The sequence below is a fragment of the Solanum pennellii genome, chromosome 4, assembly GCF_001406875.1.
Source record: "Solanum pennellii chromosome 4, SPENNV200".
Classification (NCBI taxonomy): domain Eukaryota; kingdom Viridiplantae; phylum Streptophyta; class Magnoliopsida; order Solanales; family Solanaceae; genus Solanum; species Solanum pennellii.
Window position 1 is genome coordinate 5105303 of NC_028640.1, and position 19625 is coordinate 5124927.

At 28.0% G+C, this 19625-nt stretch overlaps 1 long non-coding RNA gene and 2 pseudogenes across 1 annotated transcript; 2 read left to right on the forward strand and 1 right to left on the reverse strand.

The window, feature by feature from the left end:
• Positions 1-3250: 3250 nt before the first annotated feature.
• On the forward strand, positions 3251-5846 carry LOC107017165 (annotated as a pseudogene).
• A 184-nt stretch (positions 5847-6030) lies between these two features.
• On the reverse strand, positions 6031-7014 carry LOC107016452 (annotated as a pseudogene).
• Positions 7015-17902: 10888 nt separating this feature from the next.
• On the forward strand, positions 17903-18454 carry LOC107016361. The gene is made up of 3 exons (XR_001456453.2): positions 17903-17992; positions 18084-18141; positions 18233-18454. It is a non-coding gene; the product is annotated as an uncharacterized LOC107016361 (long non-coding RNA).
• The last annotated feature ends 1171 nt before the right edge of the window (positions 18455-19625 follow it).

Here is a 19625-nt window from a genome sequence, read left to right on the forward strand (position 1 = left end):
GAGTATGGTGTGGAGGCTTGAGTCCTCATAGATGTGCTTGGTGTTGTGACCAAGGGTTATGGTAAATATTGTTGTCACCTATTAAGAATATTAGTTGATTTTATGTTATTATCTGAAATATATTGCTTTCTATTTTGAGTTGGCCGATGATACCTACTCAGTACTTGTGTTTTGTACTGACCCCTACTTGTATTTGTTTTTCTTTGTTATTTGTGGAGTGCAGCAAACGTGCCATCGTCTTCAACTCGTCCTCAACTCTAGCCAGTCTTCATCACGTCAGATCTCAGGGTGAGCTAATGCTTCTAGCTTGGACTGGATCTTCTTCTTCATGTCTTGATGCCTTGAAGTTCCGGCATGGACTAGCTGTTTTATTTATTTTAGCTTCCTAGATATTCGTAGATTTAGTAATTTGAGGATAGATGTTCTTGTGGTGATGACTTCCAGATTTTGGGGATAATAGTTGATAAATTTTAGAATGTTTATTTATTGGTTTTATTAATAAGATTTTGAGTCTTCCGCATTATGTTGTGGTTTAGATTGGTTGGTTCGCTCACATAAGAGGATAAATGTGGGTGCCACTCGCGGCTCATTTTGGGTCGTGACAGTTATTTCTCAAGAAAATAACAAAAAATATGATATGATTAATGACACTAAAATATCCAAATAATAATAATAATAATAATAATAATAATAATAACAAAATCGTGTAAGACAAGTATTGCAAATTAATAAGTCATAATGAAATTGATCATAATTTAAAGTAATAAATCATGCTAAAATGAGTTTAGTAAGTATTAGTTACATGACTAAATATTAAAAGAAAGTAAAATTAAATCAAGTATTTTAATTATCTAAATCTATATAAAATTATAAAGTAAATATTCAATAATATTGTCATTCTTAGTGTTGAATTGATTTCTTTTTGCATTAGCATTAATTTGATTTTTTATTTAAACTTTATTATAATTATCAATATGTATGGACTATAATCTTTATTAGATCATTAAGAATTCAAAATTCCAAACATGAAATAAATATATTTAAAGATAAAAAATATGAAAAAGTATAAGAGATACTTAAAAATTATATCGAAGTAGATATTTTTACGTATAAATAAAATTTTAAAATTATATATATAATGTCGGGTTGATTTGGGCTCAGATTGGTCTTTTTAGTTTAAACCAACCCAACCCAAATATAGTTGAGTTTTTTTTTTCCAACACCAAACCAAATCACTAATCGATTTTTTTCCGATTTAACTCGATTTACTGTTTGATTCGATTTTCGGTTTAATTTTGTACACCCTAATTTAAATATATAATATATAATAAATGAACAATAAATAATTTGATTACGCGATATAAACTTATAGAGAAGACTAATTTATTTGAGTTAGTACGTGTGCAGTTAATATTGTTTCGGTGAATGATTTTTAGATGTTGCTTTTTGGCGTATAATAATATATAAATCACTTTGTTTTGTGAGAGTACATATATCTTCACAATTTGAAAATATTTGCAGTGACATTAATTGTTATGGTGAAGTCTTTTTCGATCAACTAGAGAGATGATATCGCAAATGGTTACTCAATTTTTAATATTTACTTAAAAAGTCATTCAATTTTTGTGAATTATTTAGAAAGTTACTCAATTTTATTTTTTAATTCAACAGTCAGTCAAATATTGATGTTTCACTTTAAAAGTTACCTAACTATTTATATTTAACTTAGAAAGTTACTGAATCAATTTAAATAATATTTTCATTAAATTTTGTAAAATACAAAAAATAATTAAATTATTTTTTTTAAAAAAAGGATAATTATTTTAGTTATTGTTTCTTTTACTAGCTTTTCATTTAAAGAAAATACTAGAAGATCGTTACTGCCCTTTTTTTAGTCACTTCTTATCATTTCAAATTTTTCTTTTTGGTAAATCAATTGTTACTCTACGTTTTTTACTTTTTTTTAAGAAAAATTATAATTAAATAATTGGAGCTGATTAATAAAATAATTAAAATAGATATCATATTATTTTCTTAAAAATAGTTTAAGATAAAATATAATGAAAAAATTACTTAAATTGATTGAATACTTTCTAACATATAAATTGTTAGGTGACTTTCTAAGTGAAGTATTAGTAATTGAATGACTTTTGAGTTATAAAACAAAATTGAGTGTCTTTTTAAGTAAACAACTTAAAGTTGAGTAACAATCTCAGATATTAACTCTCAAGTACGAGGAATCTTGAATTGGTTGAGAAGATAGTTGATGAATTATTTTTCTCTCCATTTCAATAGTGATATTTAATTGAGTCCGGAGCCGAAAAGGTGAAAAATGTTAATAAAAATTTCAAAACGGTGTATGAAAGTTTTTTTTAATCAAAATGGCAAAATCGCTAAAGAAGTAGCGATTTTGACCGCCGAAAAAAGCATTTAAAATTTGCTTTTTTAAAAAAAAAAATCCAAGAAAATCGCTGTCAAGGCAGCGATTTTCAAAATCAATTTTTTTAAATTATTTTTTTAATAAGTCGCTGCAAAGGTTTTTCAAAATCAATTTTTTTAAATTATTTTTTTAATAAATCGCTGCAAAAGTTTTGCAAAATTAAATTTTTTTAATTATTTTTTTAATAAATCGCTGCAAAGGCAGCGATTTTACGTTAATTTTTTTTAATTATTTTGTTGCTTTTTAAAAAAATTAAAATTAAATCGCTGCATTTGAATCAACTTTTTTTTTTAAAAAAAAATCAAATCGCTACAAAGGCAGCGATTTACTGAATTTTATTATTTTTTTAGTAATTTCTTAAAGTAAAATTGCTGCCAGTGCAACAATTTATGAATTTTTTTAATATTAAATAAATTGCTGCCAGTGCAGCGATTATAGGAGTTTTTTTATTTTTATTTTTATTTTTTAAAAATAAATTGCTGCACTAGCAGCGATTTACGATTTTTTTTTTAAAAAAAAGTCGCTCCAAAAAATAAATCCTGCCTATTTTCTAATTGTGTAGCAAAATTTCTGCAAAAAAAAAAGAATCGATTTACTCCTAATTTTTATTAATTTTGAAGTTTATCACATGTCAACTTTACAAAAAATATTCACGTGTCATATTCTTACAAAAAAAAATTCACATGTCAAACTTTTACAAAAAAGTTCACGGGAATTTATAAGAAATAGTGTCAAAGTCACATGTTACATTATTATTTTCTTATAAAATGATTGAATTGATCATTGAAGTTGTATTGTAGTTTTTCAATTTTCCAAAGTTTTTAAAATCCTTTTTTAGTTTTCCAATTTTTCAAAGTTTTTAAAAGTCTTTTCTCTATAAGGTGAGTTTGAATTTATTTTATTTTTAATTTGTTTAATTAATTTTATATTTTTATATGATATTGTAGATATATTCATATTTTGATACTTATATTAATGTTAATTTTTTTTCTGTATAGATATGCATCCGTCAAATGTGTACGTACATACTGATCCAGTAGAGCATGATGTATTAAAAATCCAAGTTCATCATCATTCCGAAGGAATTTGGAATGGTAGCTTAAAAGAAGAGAAGTCTTACTTATATACACGTCGTGGTGATATTGAATTTTGACAACATATAAAATATCATTCATTACATTCTCCCATTCGTGTATTTTAAAAATTGTAGATTTAAAGGAATTCTTGATGTAGGATGTGTGTCGTATGACTCCGGATTAATTTCTTCTTTAATTGAAAGGTGGCGTCCAGACACATATACTTTTCACATACGAACTGGCGAGACTATCATAACTTTACAAGATGTTGAAATTTTATTCGGAATGGTAATAGATGGCAGTCCTATTATTTTAAATGAAGCTTATGCTTTAGGGATTATAGGTAGACAAGAAATGATGTTTAAATTAACAGGATGGTTACCCGATAATAGTTGTTTTTCTAGTGTTAGTAGATTGTTAACATATAAATTGATTGAGTATATTGAAGGTTTGGATGGTATTACTGATCACTCAAGTGAGCATGAAGTGCAATAAAGATTTAGATTATATTTATTATGGTTATGTGGTGGATCAATATTTCCGGATAAATCTAATAATAATGTTAATTTGGACATTTTGATAGACATGAGAAATTTAGGTGTAATGTCAACACAAGCATGAGGAGCAGCCGCATTATCATATTTATATAATTGCTCATGTCGTGCATCAATGAAAAAATCAAATGAAATTTATGGATTTCTATCTTTAGTGCAAGTATACATATTTTTTAATTAAATATTTTTTTATATACTAGTAATATGCACTTTTAAATCTAAGTGTATTCTACGTAATGGTGAATTTTATTTATTGTAGATTTTGGCATGTGAACGAAATTATTCCCCTGCAATCATTGTCAAAGCCTCTAAGGACCAATCAACTTGAGACTTCAACTGCACTGGCACGTAAATGGCGCGACGTAGAAATCATCAAAATGAGGCACGAATTGTAATCGGTGTGATTAGGGATGTACTAGCTAATCTAACTGATGAACAGATATTTGATATTATTAGTATTTTAAACTATTCATATTTTAATTCCATTTTAAATAAAATATCTTTGATAGGTCTTTAAATGAGGCACTTATGTTTCACTACCCAAGAAAATTATTTGAATAAAACGACATATCATAGATTCTTGGTAGGTCCATAAAAATAAGATACTATATGACATAATGGTACAAAAAAATTATTTTGTAAGATTGTTCATTTTCACGTTACATATTTTTTTTATTTTTCTGCCAATGTTATTTTTATAATTATCTTACTTAATTATTTTTTATAGTTTATTTGGCAACCTTATTCGGAAGATGTTATAATTGGATTGCCTGAGTGGTGTCGGTTAGGACAACATGTCTGTATGACACAGGTGCCACTTATTTATGAAATTTATCGTGAGTGGCACATGGTTAATCGTGTTGTGAGACAGTTTGGTATTTACAACATATTCCTGGACCGTGTACCCAATTTTTCGAATATCATTTTAAGCGTGATAAACGATTCAAAATAAAACAAGAAGATATAGATGCATTTAACTACACACAATATTTATGGGAACAACGTCAATATCATATATTTCGACCTCCATTTGTAAGTGATCAAACAGATTACTTTCGTTGGTACATGAGGCATATTCGCATGTTTATAGGAAATCCACAACATGTTGTACAAAAAGGGTATCAACACATGGCAGGAAGGCATGAGGCATTACCATGTATATTATGTAAATTTTAAATTATTATGTCGATCTTTAGTGATTTTTTTGTTATTAATATTTTTTTATTCATTATAGGCTAGGGGTCATGAAATGCAGTATCGTCAAACTCGAATGATTGAAAATGATGAAAATCAATCTAATGAAATTAGACAATATGCAGAGGAAGTTGCTCGTATTTCAATGGAGTAAATGAATGCGGCCTTCTAGAAAATGCGATTGAGCTTTGATCCTATTACAATCCTCTCACTCAAAACAATGAACCACCACCAGTACAAGTATCTCGTCGATCACGACAAGCAACACCGAGAGAGGGTGCACGTCGAGGTAGAAGGAGCGCTGGTGAAACAATTGATTTTTCTGCAGGGCCCTCTAACACTAATGTGGAGACTCCCGAGCCTTATTATCCCACGTTTGATTTTTCTACAGGGCCCTCTAACACTAATGTTAATTTTTCTAGTCAGCAATCAGTTGGTTTTGTAACTCCACAGGTTTCGATATCTGATTTTGCGCAATTTAGTGGATCTTAATATGATATTCAACATGGTATGCATGAATTTTCTATACATAATTCTCCATTTGGTGGGAGATTGAATTTTTCTAATATAAGTATGATAATTTTCATATTTTTTTTAATTTTTTGTAATTTTTTTTAATTCTTTTGCATATTTATTTTATTATATTATATTCTATTATATTATAGGTAACTGTGTCGCATGCCTATATTAAATCTTGAATCATCGGACACAGTTACGTATAAAACAATAGAATATAATATATTTAAATAAATATGCAAAAAAAAAAATCTATGAAAATTATCATACTTATATTAGAAAAATTTAATCTTCCACCAAATGAAGAATTATGTATGGAAAATACACGCATACCATGTTGAATACCATATTGAGATCCACTAAATTGCGCAAAATCAGATATCAAAATCTTTGGAGTTACAAAACCAACTGATTGCTGACTAGAAAAATTAACATTAGTGTTAGAGGGCCCTGTAGAAAAATCAAACGTGGGATAATAAGGCTCGGAAGTCTCCACATTAGTGTTAGAGGGCCCTGCAGAAAAATCAACTGTTTCACCAGCGCTCCTTCTACCTCGACGTGCACCCTCTCTCGGTGTTGCTTGTCGTGATCGGCGAGATACTTGTACTGGTGGTGGTTCATTGTGTTGAGTGGGAGGATTGTAATCAGGATCAAAGCTCAATCACATTTTCTAGAAGGCCGCATTCATTTACTCCATTGAAATACGAGCAACTTCCTCTGCATATTGTCTAATTTCATTAGATTGATTTTCATCATTTTCAATCATTCGAGTTTGACGATACTGCATTTCATGACCCCTAGCCTATAATGAATAAAAAAATATTAATAACAAAAAAATCACTAAAGATCGACATAATAATTTAAAATTTACATAATATACATGGTAATGCCTCATGCCTTCCTGCCATGTGTTGATACCCTTTTTGTACAACATGTTGTGGATTTCCTATAAACATGTGATTATTCCTCATGTACCAACGAAAGTAATCTGTTTGATCACTTACAAATGGAGGTCGAAATATATGATATTGACGTTGTTCCCATAAATATTGTGTGTAGTTAAATGCATCTATATCTTCTTGTTTTATTTTGGATCGTTTATCACGCTTAAAATGATATTCGAAAAATTGGGTACACGGTCCAGGAATATGTTGTAAATACCAAACTGTGTCACAACACGATAAACCATGTGCCACTCACGATAAATTTCATGAATAAGTGGCACCTGTGTCATACAGACATGTTGTCCTACGACACCACTCAGGCAATCCAATTATAACATCTTCCGAATAAGGTTGCCAAATAAACTATAAAAAATAATTAAGTAAGATAATTATAAAAATAACATTGGCAGAAAAATAAAAAAAATATGTAACGTGAAAATGAACAATCTTATAAAATAATTTTTTTTGTACCATTATGTCATATAGTATCTTATTTTTAAGGACCTACCAAGAATCTATGATACGTCATTTTATTCAAATAATTTTCTTGGGTAGTGAAACATAAGTGTCTCATCTAAAGACCTACCAAAGATATTTTTATTTAAAATGAAATTAAAATATGAATAGTTTAAAATACTAATAATATCAAATACCTGTTCATCAGTTAGATTAGCTAGTACATCCCTAATCACACCGATTACAATTCGTGCCTCATTTTGATGATTTCTATGTCGCGTCCATTTACGTGCAAGCGCAGTTGAAGTTTCAAGTTGTTTGGTCCTTAGAGGCTTTGACAATGGTTGCAGGAGAATAATTTGTTCCCATGCCAAAATCTACAATAAATAAAATTCACCATTACGTAGAATACACTTAAATTTAAAAGTGCATATTACTAGTATATAAAAAAATATTTAATTAAAAAATATGTATAAATGCACTAAAGAGAAATCCATAAACTTCATTTAATTTTTTCATTGATGCACGACATGAGCAATTATATAAATATGATAATTCGACTGCTCTCCATGCTTGTGTTGACATTACATCTAAATTTCTCATGTCTATCAAAATGTCCAAATTAACATTATTATTAGATTTATCCGGAAATATTGATCCACCACATAACCATAATTAATATAATCTAAATTTTTGTTGCACTTCATGCTCAGTTGAGTGATCAGTAATACCATCCAAACTTTCAATATACTCAATCAATTTATATGTTAACAATCTACTAATACCAGAAAAACAACTATTATCGGGTAACCATCCTGTTAATTTAAACATCATTTCTAGTCTACCTATAATCCCTAAAGCATAAGCTTCATTTAAAATAATAGGACTGCCATCTATTACCATTCCGAATAAAATTTCAACATCTTGTAAAGTTATGATAGCCTCGCCAGTTCGCATGTGAAAAAGTATATGTTTCTGGACGCCACCTTTCAATTAAAGAAGAAATTAATCCGGAGTCATACGACACACATCCTACATCAAGAATTCCTTTAAATCAACAATTTTCAAAATACTGACGAATGCGAGAATGTAATGAATGATATTTTATATGTTGCCAAAATTCAATATCACCACGACGCGTATATAAGTAAGACTTCTGTTCTTTTAAGCTGCCATTACAAATTTCTTCGGATGATGATGAACTTGAATTTTTAATACATCATGCTCTATTGGATCAGGATGTACGTACACATTTGACGGATGCATATCTATACACAAAAAATAAAAATAAATATTAACATTAATATAAGTATCAAAAGATGAATATACCCACAATATCATATAAAAGTATAAAATTAATTAAACAAATTAAAAATAAAATAAATTCAAACTCCCCTTATAGAGAAAGGCTTTTAAAAACTTTGAAAAATTGAAAAACTAGAAAACACTTTTAAAAATTTTGAAAAATTGGAAAACTACAATACAATTTGAATGAACAACTCAATCAATTTATAAGAAAATAATAATATATCATGTGACTTTAACACTATTTCATATAAATGCATGTGAATTTTTTAGTAAAAGGTTGACATGTAAAAAAATTTGGTAAGAATTTGTCATGTGAATATTTTTTGTTTTACATGTGATTAACTTTAAAGATTAAAAAAGAAAAAACTTTTTGAGTAAATCGAAAAAAAAAATTGCAGAAATTTTACTACACAATTAGAAAATAGGCAGGATTTATTTTTGAAGAGGTTTTTAAAAATAAAAAAAAATTCCGTAAATCACTGCACTATTTAAAAATAATTAAAAAATAAAAAATAAAAAACGCCCATAAATCGCAGCCGCTACACTGGCAGCGATTTACTTAAAATTAAAAAAAAATCATAAATTGCTACACTGATAGCGATTTACTTAAAAATTTAAAAAAATAATAAATTTTTTTTGTATATTGCTGCACTGACTGCGATTTACTTAAAAAATAAAAAAAATTCAGTTTAAAATTACTGTTAAGATTGCGATTTACTTAAAAAATAAAAAAATTCAGTTTAAAATTACTGTTAAGGCAGCGATTTATTAAAAAAATGATTCAAAAGCGATTTTATTTTTTTAAAAAAAATAATTGATCCAAGGCAGAGATCTGATTTTAAAAAAAAATTAAAAAGCAAAAAAATAACTAAAAAAAAAATTAACTTAAAATCGCTGCCTTTGCAGTGATTTATTAAAAAATTTTGATTTTGAAAATCGCTGCCTTGGCAGCGATTTGTTGGATTTTTTTTTTTATAAAAAAGTAATTTTTTTTACAAATAGCTGCAATATAGCAGCGATTAAGCGATTTTGTTGTTTTAGTTAAAAAAAAAAAGTTTATATATCGTTTTGAAATTTTTGTTAACATTTTTCACCCTTTAAACTCCGGACTCCAATAATAGTGCCTAGATTGAATAATTGTAGTGCAGTCATGTATCGAGGTAATGCATTTAATGAACTTTCAAAATCAACATAAACCATTCGAAATGCTTTTCTTCGACCTTTTTGTGCTTTTCTATAACTAGGAGTATAGTGATGCTTTCTTTTGATAATTTCACGGATCATCTTAATATTTATGTCTGGATTTTGCATAACATATGGTATTAATGAAGTGGCAATCATGTTATCATTCAAATTGAAATGATCCTCTTTATAATTATCTGTAAGACAAGTATGCAGTTTAACCATTTTTCCTGTCTTCCACATACCGCTTGAAATCTCTCTAAACCAAATCATCCAATCACACCCTAACTCATGACGCTTGCAAATAACTTTCCAACTTTTACTCTTGGATTGATCACAAAGAAATTCTTTTTTAATAGCAAGACTATATGCTCTTACTGCAGATTTCATTTGCATCTTATTCATATATAACATACCTAGTTGCATATTCAAATAAAATTAATCAACATAAATAAATAAATAAATAAACAAATAAACAACTACAAAATATTTAGTTTCAACAATCGAACCTGACTGGATATGTTTAGGTTTGTTTGAATTCCAAAGTGTCGTTCGAATGGAACCATCATCTCTCGTATAGATAAAATCTTCTGCATTTTCTTCAGTGTGATCTAAGTATGGAATCTTTGTACAATGATAATTAATACTTTGATCTTCAACGGATGCATTAGGTGCATTATCCACATCATCATCATCATCATCGTCATACATATCATCGATGTCTGTTAATTCATACTCGAAAGGTTCATCATTGTGCAACTCACCAACTCGTTCATCACCCATAACATTATTATTTACAATTTGTGTACAATAATTCACTGCATTTTGAATTTGATCATACCTATAAAAATAATAATATAAATATATTACATATAAGAAAAATAATTTAAAGAAGTAAGAAAACATTACTTTATTTACCTATTAGTTGAATCTGATGAAAAAAATTCAAAAGTTTGAAATTTTGGCTAGACTTTTCCATAATGGCACACTTCAATTGGAAGTAATGATCGTGAGTATATGTATGAATATATAAGTACATTGTTGTTTATGAAATCGCTATAGTAATTTAATATTAAAAAATGATAATAATTGAAGTAAAATTGCTTCAAATATAGCGATTTACTACCATTAAAAAAAATTAAAGTAGGCAGGATTTACTACCATGAAAAAAATCAAAGTAGACTAAAAAAATTAAAATAAGCAGCAGCGATTAACTAATTAAAAAAATAAAAATTAGTAAATCGCTGCACTGATAGCGATTTACTTAAAAATTAAAAAAAATTAACATTGATGCCTTTGCAGCGATTTATTATAAAATAATTTTAAAAAATTAATTCAAAATCGTTGCCTTGACAGCGATTTGAATTTTTTTAAAAATTGATTCAAATATGTTGCCTTGGCAGCGATTTGATTTTAAAAAATTAAAAAAAAAATTGATTCAAAATCGCTGCCTAGGCAGCGATTTGATTTTAATTTTTTTTTTGAAAAAGCAAAATAATAATAATAAAAATATTTAACATAAAATCACTGCCTTTGCAACGATTTATCTAAAAAATAATTAAAAAATTGATTTTAAAAATCGCTGCAGTGGCATCGATTTGTTGAAATTTTTTTGGTTAAAAACAAGTAAATTTTACAAATCGCAGTAGCGATTTTGCTTTTTTTGGCAGTCAAAATCGCTACTTCGTGAGCGATTTTCCGTTTTGTTTTTTAAAATAAATTCATTTACTGTTTTGAAATTTTTGTTAACATTTTTCACCCTTTAGGCTCCGAACTCATATTTAATTAGTGGTATCTTTGATTTTGATAACGAGTGTTCTTCCTTTAATTTTCTCTACTCCCTTGCCCCTTCATCTAACAACCTTCATTTATGTATGTTTTTTATCTCTAGAAATGTTAAACAAAAACAAAAATAACTCAAAATTACGTCAAAATGACTTAAAATAAATGAAAAAGTATTTGACAAGGTTAAAAATAATTTAAAATAAATTTTTGATTTCTAAAAACGTTTGTGGCGATAAACTCTTGATTTCATAAGTATGTATTGTATATAGAAGGATTATCATAGTCGAGCATAGAAAAATTAGGTGCTTATAACTCTAATTTACTTAAGAGTTTACATAGACTATATATTGTCTTCTCTTTCTATTGAGTTACCCAACTTTTATTCTATTTTGTGAAAAATTGACAGATTCGTTTCTTATTATCCTCCTTTTAATATGTTGTTTTCACATTAATCTTTTTGCTACTTATTTTCCTCCTCCATACTAGTCTGTTTTCACATTTTTGGAAATTAGAGTCTATCCTTTTCGATATTTTGTTTGTTTGGTGCTATAAATATAACAATGAACTTTTTAAATACAAACATTCTATGTCCAATGGAGAAGCACATTTTCTTATTGATTCTTTTACTTGTAATTCAATAAAAGTTTGTGGGAATCCTCAAATCAATTGATCATATATTTTATTATATATTACTAAAAGTGGAAATTAAAAAAAAATAAAAAAGTTGAATTATTATTTTATCCTTACTTTAAATTAAAATGTTATAAAACACTTAACTCTTTAATCTTAATATTAAATTGTATCAATTTAACTAAAAATGTTAATGACTTTTGCACTTTTTATCAAAATATCTAATTAATAATATTTATCATCTTTTACATTTCCTTAGATTAACTTCTAACTAAAATATCTAATTTAATAATATTTATCAATAATAATAATAATAATTAAAAAAATCCGAAAATGTCTATATATATTTGTCTAACTTTTCTTCTTCTCCTAACTTTTTTGTAACTCCTCGCATTAATAATATTATATATGCATATAAAATATTATAAAGTATAGGGAAAATGCACAAGTACCCTCCTAAGAATAGAAAACTACTTGTAACGTAATAAATCGATAATAATAACGATCATCAAGAAATTATTTTTTATATGGTTCTTCACTTATGTATTTTTTATCGATTTAGATATGTCTTACTTGAGCTGAATATATCGAAATTATCTCTCTACCTTTAATACAAGATAGGAACAAAATTACATACACACCACCCTATATATATAATGCAACCTTTTATATATATATATATATATATATATATATATATATATAAATGCATGTGGTGTTATGATGGTAACTTAAGTCGAGCAATAAGCATTTTTTTCAAACTTGTCTTACACTGCATAACCCTTAGGTTGACTTGGGTTCGTGGAAATCAAAACCATTTAACTTCATTAGTACGTTTGTAAAAAATATATATATTTCATTTTATCTATAATGAGAAAATAAATATTATAGTCATACAAATATAATAACATATTTAAGACTAAAAATTTTAAAAGTTTTCATTGTCTTTTCAAAAAATTCATCGATTCAGACTATGTCATATAACCAACAAACATACTCACAACTAAATGATGAGCGAATTGGTTGAAAAAGAATCTAAACTATTAGGAAAAATGCACAAGTACTCCCTCAACCTATGCCCGAAATTTCAGAGACACACTTATACTATACTAAGGTCCTATTATCCGCCCGAACTTATTTTATAAGTAATTTTCTACCCCTTTTTAGCCTATGTGATACTAGTTTGAAAAAAAAAGTCAACCATCGTTGGGCCCACAAGATAGTGCCACGTAGGCTAAAAAGGGGTAAAAAAATATTAATAAAATAAGTTCAGGGGGTAATAGGACCTTAGTATAGTATGAGTGTGTCTCTGAGATTTCGGGCATAGGTTGAGGAGGTTTTGGGCATTATCCCAAACTATTATCATTTTACAAATTTCATAACTAAATTATCGGATGTTCTTGTATGGATATCGGAGACAGAGGGGTGCAATTAATGTATTGTATAATTGATGTGATAGTACATGATATGTTTGCTGTGAAGACTATGGAAATAGCGATATCGTAAAGACTTGAGAAAATACCAATTGCTCTGTCAACTCAACAACACAAGTGGTGCTATATAATTGAATAATACAATACATTTGAAAAACAAATCTAGCTTTGAATCAATCATGAAGAATAACATTATCTTATTGATTCTTTCTCTTTCTAATTCAATTTTCTGTATCATTTTCTTCCTATAATGAGACTGACCAAAGAGCTCTACTAGCTTTCCAAAATCTTATTACAAGTCCTAATCAATTTTCGGCCAATAATTGTGTCAATATTTCTAGTGTGATTTCTGTTCATTTAGATACAATAAAGTATATGAAAATTGATACTAAATAACACCTACGTACCATTATGATACTTAAACAATAATCTTATATGTTCATGCACTTTGATACATTAATGTTCATATAATTTTATACTAAATAGTCAGACTCACACTTGAAAAAAACATCACAAAAATTTATATTCCTAATATGATTTTTGTTCACTTTAGATACAATAAAGTATATGAAAATTGATACTAAATAACATCTACATACCATTATGATACTTAAACAATAATCTTATATGTTCATGCACTTTGATACATTAATGTTCATATAATTTTATACTAAATAGTCAGACTCACACTTAAAAAAAACATCACAAAAATTTATATTCCTAATATGATTTCTGTTCACTTTAGATACAATAAAGTATATGAAAATTGATACTAAATAACACCTACATACCATTATGATACTTAAACAATAATCTTATATGTTCATGCACTTTGATACATTAATGTTCATATAACTTTATACTAAATTGTCAAACTTACACTTAAAAAAAAAAAACATCACAAAAATTTATATTCCTAATATGATTTCTGTTCACTTTAGATACAATAAAGTATATGAAAATACTAAATAACCCCTACATACCAATATGATACTTAAATAATAATCTTATATACATCAATGTTCATGCAATTTTATACTAAATATCAACTATCCATCCAACTAAAACAGATTAAATACGTGAATGTTCTTGTCCAACACATAGTAGATACACAAATACCTAAATATTTCATTTGTCGTTATATAAATATAAAAAAAAAAAAGATATCAAAAAATTATAAACTGATACTTAAAATTTTATCTATGAAACATTAAGGAATGTATTAGACATAAAAGTATCAACAATATTTTGTGTTCCATGAGTGCAATGAAATAAACGATACTTTTTTTTAAAAAAAAAAAAAAGAAGAAGCAATCATCCAACTAATGAAAAGATACAAAAATCAGGATGGATAGGGATACAAATGTTGATATCGTAGGTAGTGTTAGTCGAATGATCAGAGGTGCCGTCTTTCTACCCCTTTTCTTTGGGGTTTTTGGATCTTTCGAAGTTGATGCATGTCTATTCTTTGAAGAAGATCTCTTGCTAGAATTTGGATTTGTCATGACTATAGGGTCATGCAACGATTTAGAACTCAAATTTTTGAAACTTTCGTTTCTGAAAAAAAAATAGAAAAGAAAGAACATTAGATACACAAGAAATGTAAAAAAAAAAAAAGAAGGCTAGAAAACTTACTGAAGAAGATGATAAACAAATTCTGAAATCTAAATTGAATGAATTGAGATTGTTATTCCGATTTTGTTAGGGTCATAGAAAGATTTAGAACTCAAATCTTCAAAAATATTTATTCTGAAAAGTAGGGGTGGGCATAAACAACGGAAAACCAAAACACCGAATTCAAAATTTCGGTTTTCTGTTAGGTATTCGATTTAATTTTTTGTATTTTTCGGTATTTCAGTTCGATTTTTGGTACATATTATTTTGGTTTTCGGTATTTCGGTTTAAACCGAAATATTATACTATAATTTATAAATTATATTATATTAATTAATAACTATTAATATTAAATAATTTTTTAAAAAAAGAAAGAAAGTAAGAAACCCTATCACTCCTATTAGGCTATTCCTCTCTCTTTCTACAGATTTTTTTTCTCCTTTCATCTTCCTCTTTCCTCCTCTTCAGCTCTTCTTCCTCTTCCATTCTCCTCTTCCTCTTCTACTCCAGGCTCCAACCAGAAGCATCAGCACTTCAGCAGCGCCGGCAGCCGCCAGAAGAAGCAGCAGCGCCGCTGTCCACCACAGAAGCAGCAGCGCCGTCGTCCACCAGAGAAGCAGCAGCAGCCGCGAGAGAAGCAGCAGACAGGCGACAGCAGGTATGTTTTCATTTTTTTTAATTTTTTTTCTTGACTTTTTTCATTTTTTTTCTTTCTGACTTTGTTTTTGTTACTAGTTATTGTGAATTTATTGTGATTTTTTTTATATATATAGATGGTTGAACAAACACAATTAAATATGGGTGTAGATGATCAAAGTCGAATAAGTATGGCTGATTCTACGGATAATACACCTAGTAATAGCAATGATCCGTCGATTGGCACAGAAATAACAAAAAAAAGAAAAGAAATGGATCCTAGATCTCCTGTTTGACAACACTTTGAAAAGGTTTTTGAAAATAGTGTATTAGTTAAAGCAAAGTGCTTACATTGTAAACAATATTATGCTGCCGATACAACAAGAAATGGAACAAGTGGACTAAAACAACATTTGACTTATCGGTGTAAAGTGTATAAACCTCCAACTGTTGCACCCGGTATTCAAAAATTACTAAATATTCAAAATAACAATTTAGAGTATTGGAAATTTAAGCAAAAGGTATGTGGGAGAGCTTTAGTTGAGATGATTATTTTGGATGAACTACCTTTTAGTTTTGTTGAAAAAGAAGGCTTTAAGAAGTTTATGAGTAAAGTCCAGCCTTTGTTTCATATTCCTTCTCATAGAACCGTAACAAGGGATTGTTATGAAGTTTATGGTGAATTGAGAATAAATTTGAAACAATCTTTAAGAGAAATACAACCAAGAATTTGTCTCACAACAGACACATAGACTTCAGTGCAAAGAATCAATTATATGTGTTTGACTGCTCACTTTATTAATAGGAATTGGGTGTTTCATAAAAGAATATTGAATTTTTGTCCTATCACTAGTAAAAAAGGTGAGCATTTGGATGAGTCTATTTTAGTAATTGTTTACTTGATTGGAAGTTGGATAACGTTTTTACTGTTACGGTTGATAATGCCTCTTCAAATGATGTGGCTGTTTTAGAGTTGTCCAAAAAATTAGATATGTGGGGAACTAATTTGATGGAAGGTAAGCTTCTCCATGTGAGATGTATGACTCATATACTTAATCTAATTGTGCAAGATGGTTTGAAAGAAATAGGTCCTTCTATCAAAAGGGTGAGACAAATGGTGAAATATGTTAGATCATCTTCTTCAAGACAAGAAATTTCTTGAAATGTGTTGAAATGCAAAAGATAGAATGTGATAAGATGTTGTCTTTAGATGTGCCTACTAGGTGGAATTCCACCTATTTGATGTTAGACACAGCAGAAAAGTTTGATAAGGCTTTTGAGAGGTTTGATCTTTATGATGGTAATTTTAATTCTTTTCTTGCTACTGATGTTTGTGCAGATGGAAGTATCGCAGGGTCAATTCAATATGAAGATTGGGCTAATGTGAGGAATGTCACAAAGTTTCTTGAAAAATTTTATGAACTCACTTTGAAAGTTTCAGGTTCACAGTATGTTACTTGTAGTGTTCATTTTGAAGATATATGTGAACTTGATGCTTATTTGAAATTATGTATAGCAAGTGATGACCTTGATTTGAGTAAAATGGCTTCGGGAATGAAAGAAAAATTCAAGAAATATTGGGGGACTCCTGAAAAAATGAACAAAATGATTTTTATTGCTTCTGTTTTGGATCCTCGCAATAAATTTGTGTATGTTAATTTTGCTCTTGAAGAAATACCTGGGGAAGAAACGGGAAATGTAGTGAATACGAAAGTAGAGGATTACTTGAGGGATTTGTTTGCGATATATGTAAGTAAGTATGGAAAAGGTTCCGAAAGTCAACCATCTTCATCTGACTCATCTGATTCTTCTGCTAGTGGTATTTCTTAAAATGTGTCCAAAAATTCTTTGAGAACTAAGTTGCACATGAAGAAACAAAAGAATGATTCTGGAAGTTTAGGTGTTAAATCTGAGTTGGATAAATATCTTCTTGAAGACCAAGAACCTGAATCTGAAGATTTTCATATTTTGAGTTGGTGGAAAGTTAATTCTCCTAGATTTCCAGTACTTTCACCGTTGGCTCGAGATGTATTGGCTATTCTTATGTCGAGTGTGGCATCGGAATGTGCATTTAGCACCGGTGGTCAAATTCTAGATCTCTTTAGAAGTTCATTGACTCCCAAATGTGTGTAATGTCTTATTTGTGTCCAAGATTGGCTTAGACAAGAAACCAAGCCTATTTGTGTTGAAGAAAGTTTGGAGTTTCTTGAAAAAATTGAACTTGGTAAGACTTCTTATTTTTTATTTATTTATGGAAAAAACAAAATATTTATTGTGTTGTATCTTGTATAACATGTTTCTTTTTATTAATATAGAGATGGCAAATAGTGGAAGAAACTCTTCCATTGTTGATCTATGATTGACTTGCAAGCGGTGAGTTTAATACATCATTTATTTAATCATATCATTTTTTAATCTTAAAAGTAGTATTCTAAGTTTCTAATATTTGATTTTATCTTAAAAGGTCCAAGGGTCAAGACAATGAAGAAATAATTTTGTTGGCACGTGACACTTGAAAGTTGAAAGCGATCTCATGGAAGAAAGTCAAGAAACTCATTATTGTTGTTTGTTATTGTTGACATTTGAATTGAAAGTAATCTCATGGAAGAAGACAAGAAGTTTAAAATACATTGTTTGTTGCTTATTATTGTTTATTATGAGCTCATGAAAGACTTTATTGTTACTTGTTAGATTGTTATTATGTTGTATTTGTGAAGACATTAACTACAAATCTACAATGCAATTTTTGTTTTAGTGTCATTGTGAATTTCAAATTGTGTGTTTTAGTGATATTGTAAATTTAAAATTTGCGGTGTTAATGCCTAATGACATATTGAATCATTGATATATTGATATTTGGTAGTAAATTAGTAATGCACTTCTTTGATTTATTGTCTATTTTTACTTTTTAGCCTATTAAGTTGAAAAATCAAACAAAAATTGAAAAAAAATTGTAAAGTTTAAAAATTTAAAAAGCCCACTAAGCAGGCCCATTGAAAACCGAAATAACAAACTGAACCGAATTAATAAAAACCGAACCGAATTTACAAAAACCGAACCGAAATATTTTAATTCGGTATTCGGTACACAATTTACAAAAACCGAAAAAATTGGAAAAAAAAACGAAACCGAACCGAAATACCGAATGCCTACCCCTACTGAAAAGAAAACTATAAATTTTTAGAAAATCCAGAATATTACATACAAAAAAAATAATTATTTTTACATATTGAATATAGTTTTTTTATTTTTACCCTTATTAATTATTTTTCAAATTTATATATTAATTAAACACTACTTCAATACTAACTAATGAAGGATAAAATTGGAAAAAAAACTCCACAAGTAGTCTTGAAAACTAAATAATTAAATTAATTTTAAAAAATAAAAAATATCTTAAAAATTAAATTAATATGAAATGGAGGAAGTATAATATAAATATTATCAACTGTTGTTGCTTGTATTATCAATCATATACACAAACAAAAATTATTATCAACTAATATAATGATAATCATTACCGGCTGAAACATATCTTTTCAATACGTTTACACAAACAAAAACCTATCAACATGTATCAACCATATTGGATTACAAAAGATGCAAACATAATTTGAATTGTTCATCTTCACATTCAATTATGTGTTAAAGTATCAGAAACAAGAAAAACGGGAAGGTGAACAATGCACAACATGAAAAGTAAAATGTATATAAATAAAAATATTTTTAAAAATATTGTTGGACTTTTATGTCCTCTTAAAATTGAGCATTCCTTAAATATAAATATACAAAAACAAATATTAAATATTTATCTTAGAAGATTTGTCTTGAAATATCAAAATGATTATTATGATATA